This window comes from Dromiciops gliroides, chromosome 1 (assembly GCF_019393635.1).
Source record: "Dromiciops gliroides isolate mDroGli1 chromosome 1, mDroGli1.pri, whole genome shotgun sequence".
Classification (NCBI taxonomy): domain Eukaryota; kingdom Metazoa; phylum Chordata; class Mammalia; order Microbiotheria; family Microbiotheriidae; genus Dromiciops; species Dromiciops gliroides.
Window position 1 is genome coordinate 712,718,385 of NC_057861.1, and position 4,128 is coordinate 712,722,512.

At 42.1% G+C, this 4,128-nt stretch overlaps 1 pseudogene; it reads left to right on the forward strand.

Moving 5' to 3' along the window:
- The first annotated feature begins 850 nt into the window (after positions 1 to 850).
- On the forward strand, positions 851 to 1,648 carry LOC122753794 (annotated as a pseudogene).
- Positions 1,649 to 4,128: the final 2,480 nt, after the last annotated feature.

A 4,128-nucleotide genomic window follows, 5' to 3' on the forward strand; every position in this document is an offset into this window, starting at 1 on the left:
ATCTCCTCAAAAGTTTGGTACATACATTCTTACCAGTACATATAGTGTCTAAGGGAAATTGGGCTCTCGCTAAGAAAGCACATTTGGCAAAGGGATAATTTGCATGCCCTGGTTGCCAGATATCCATTTTCTCCTATACATGAGGTGGTCAGGAAGTTCGCATAGGGCATGGTTTAGTTGCTTTAAAAGGTTTTTATTGGGGTTGAAGATCAATTTCCAATCTGTCCCTGGATTACAATCAGGACACTGTCTTCAGCTAATGTGGGGATGCTTCTAGGACAATTATGTGAAGATAGAAAATTCAATATACTCTGACCATTTCAAAATTTGCAAGAACTGGGGCAGCTAGGTAGCATAGTGGATAAAGCACCTGCCCTGGATTCAAGAGGACCCGAGTTCAAATCTGGCTTCAGACACTTGATGCTCACTAGCTGTTTGATCCTGGGCAAGTCACCTAATCCTCATTGCCCTGCCCCCCACTTGCCCCCCAAAATGCCAGAACCTTTCTCTGTCCAATATGAGGAGGGTAAGGGGAGAAAAACCAGAGCTGAAGCTTACGACTCTTCTCCTCTCAAGATTTTGACTAGAATACCATGCTCTTTGGGAAATAAGCAATGATTTATTAATGATCCTTGCACCAAGACTGAATATCCTTAACCCATAGGAAGCCTTATTACTGTTCCTTGACAACTTAGATGCAATTATTTTTATTACTTAGTTTTAAGTTTAGGATTAATATTGATTGATTGGTGTGCACATGTGTGGGTGGGTATGCGCAGGCAGGTTCATGGAGGGCCTCAAATGACAGGATTCTGTGTGAAGGGCCCTCAGTGAGGGAAGGCCCCAGCACATGGGGGATGGGAGGGCAAGGTGGGCTGGCAGTGGAGGTGGCCTCGAAGAAAGGGGGCAGAGCCTGGAGGCTGAGGTTCAGAACATTGTCATCCATAACCAGGAGTTTGGCTTGAGTGAGAATGAGCCCATCAGCCCCTTCTACTATTCTGACTTTGATGGGATTTGGGGCATGGCTTACCCAGCAATGACTGTAGGCAATTGTCCCATGGTGATGAAGGGGTTGCTGCAGCAGGGCCAGCTCTCAGAGACCATCTTCAGCTTCTACTTCTCCTGTCAGTCAATTCATCAGTATGGAGGGGAGCTCATCCTCAGAGGTGTGGACCCTCAGCTCTGCTCTGGCCAGATCACCTGGACCCCCATGACTCAGGAAGTTTACTGGCCAATCGGCATTGAGGAGCTTGCCATGGGTAACCAGACCACTGGCTGGTGCTCCCAAGGCTGCCAGGCCACTGTGAACACCAGAACCTTCCTTCTGGCTGTTCCTCAGCAGTACATGAATGCCTTCCTGCAAACCACAGGAGCCCAGCAGGCTCAGAACAGTGACTTTGTGGTCAACTGCAACTACATCCAGGATATGCCCACCATCACTTTTGTCATCAATGGGTCATAGTTCCCTCTGCCTCCCCTTGCCTATGTCTTCAACAACAATGGTTACTGCCAGCTCGGAATCGAGGCCACCTATCTGCCCTCCCCCAATGGTTAGCCCCTGTGGATTCTGGGTGACATCTTCCTCAAGGAATACTACCTTGTGTATGACATGGCCAACAACAGGGTCGGCTTTGCCTATTCCGCCTAGACTAGAGGCCAGCTAGCTTTGTTTTCTGTCTCCACTCAGGCTGCCTATGGAGTCCATCTAAACTTTGCCCAGATGACTCATCTTCCTTCCTGTGGTTTTGAATTTAGTTTCTCTTACCTACTGTAATAAGATGTAGAACTCTCAATATCTCTCACCTTTGAACAGGTCAATTTATAGATTTAAATTCCTGAAATAAAACCTTTTATTTCTTTAAAAAAAAAGATTGATTGATTGATTGGACATCTTATCACTTTCTTTAAGTGAGGTGGGCTGTCTTAATTAAGCAAATCAATTAACACCCATCCTTAACATTTTTACCAACCTTGATTATGTTGGCACAGTTTTCATCCACTGAAGTAAAGGTAGCTATAGCTATCCTATTAGTAACTGAAAAGTATTTATTAAGCATGTGAGCTAGTTTCTACTCGCAGAGATAGTATCATAATTAGGTGAGAGAACCCATATAAGAACGAAATTTTAGCTGTAGAGAAGATGGAAAATTCTAGTCATCCTTAGGGTTCAGTGAAAGAACCTTTGGCAAGGCCCAGACAACCTTAGTGTAAACTGTTGAGAAGAAGAGATGCTCTGGGCTGGAGGGGAATGAACAAATATTCTTGGATCTACATATAGTGATACGCCATTGCTCGTTAACATCAAAGAAAAATTAACAGATGAGGCAAAATTTGGGCCTTGCCTTTCATTGATAGTTATGCGTGGCTGCACTTTCTCACCTTCTATTCCAGCTTTTCTATTTTCATTCTATTTTCTTAAGGCTACAAGAGGATTTGTAAAGGGCATTGCACACATTTGATTCTGGCCAGCCCGAGAATCATTCTTGAGAGGATTTTCTTCTCCGAATCTTCTTTCCTGTTACATATGAGAGGAGTGCTTCATTAGGCTAAATCTGACCTGTATTAATGCCCAAAGCTCACAGCAACAAACTGTTAAAATATAGCACAGAATAAATATTTCTCTGTGTGTATATTTGGTTGTTTTCTCCTGCCTCACTTCTCCAATTTGTTTTTGCTTTTCTAACAGAGTCTAGAGGAAAGCAAGGGTAGTATTCATAGAAATTCAGAGCACCATGTGGGTGAATACTAGGTTCATTACAATGGTGTTTCTTGACTTCTATCACTAGCAGCATCATGTTCCCCCAATGTTTCATTCCACTCCCACCTGAGATTCCCCCAAAAAGCTGCCACTTATAAAATCTAAATCTAGGGTTTTCCCTAAGAAGGAGGAAAGGTTAAAAAGAGGATGCCCGACCTACAAACATGAATCAGATATAGAATAGGTAGTTTATTCCCCCATAGAAAAGGAAACATGAAACAGTAAAGAATCACATAATGAGTAAAACAGAATCTAGTACAAGACTAATTCAAGTACTAATACTAGTACTGACTAGTACAAGTGATTGAAAAGCTAATATCTGAGTTTTGCTGGATACAGTATTTGCAAAACTACTAAGCAGTCTTTTTTGGCATTTCTTTTATAAGCTGACATTTTTTTGGTCAAACAGCCAAGTGCCTAGAAGTATCTCTCTCCAACACAAATGCCATAAGACCAATCCTGATATTGCTATTGTGACTGAAACCATTCCAGTAGACATGCGCTCTGTCATCAGAACTCAAAGCCCTTCCATGTTCACAATGTCAATGGTAGAAGAAAGAAAACATAAAACGGCAGTCAAGGAGCCTCTGGTTCAAAATGGGCTCATTAAGTCCATGCTCAACATTAAGCCAAGGGGAAGAAAGGAACATTCCTTCCTCTACCTCTGATTTGGAAGCACATCTTCTTAAATGCTGCCTCCAAGAGACCTGAGAGCCAGGAGGCAGGAGCCTTGTCATCTTCTTCCATGTATGAAACCCCTTTATCATGTACTTTTCTGGCTTATTAGTCATTAAGGAGAGTCTGCTTTACAATGAGTAAATACCTAGCCAGAAGCAGACCGCAAATCTCTGCATATGCTCCAACAGAACTAATGAGGAGGGTCAAAGAACATGCTAAATTTGTAATCCTCCTGGAGGAAAAAAGAAATAAAAAACTTTTTGTCACTTAAAAACAAAACCACAAACATTCTCCTTAGTACATTTACAAATAATGGATAGTGGAGAGAGATCTGAAATTGAAGGCCAAACAACCGGGTAAGAATCCCCTTTCTATTACTTACTCTTTGCACAATCTGGAATAAATCATTTCACTTTCTGGGCATCAGCTTCTTCCTTTATAAAATAATGGTGAATGACATGACCTTTGAGTTTCCTTTCAGATCTAAAGTTCTATGATCTAATGTTATTAGGGACACTTTCTCCCTTCTATTTTGTCCATTCTTCCAGTCACTGAGGTTTAAAGCCTTGGAGTAACCCTTCTTTACCCTCAAACTATTAACATCCAATCAGCTGCCAAGTCTAGCTGATTCTACCTCCATGACATATCTTGAATGTTTGCTTCAATCCATGAGCAATAGCAACCACCCTAGT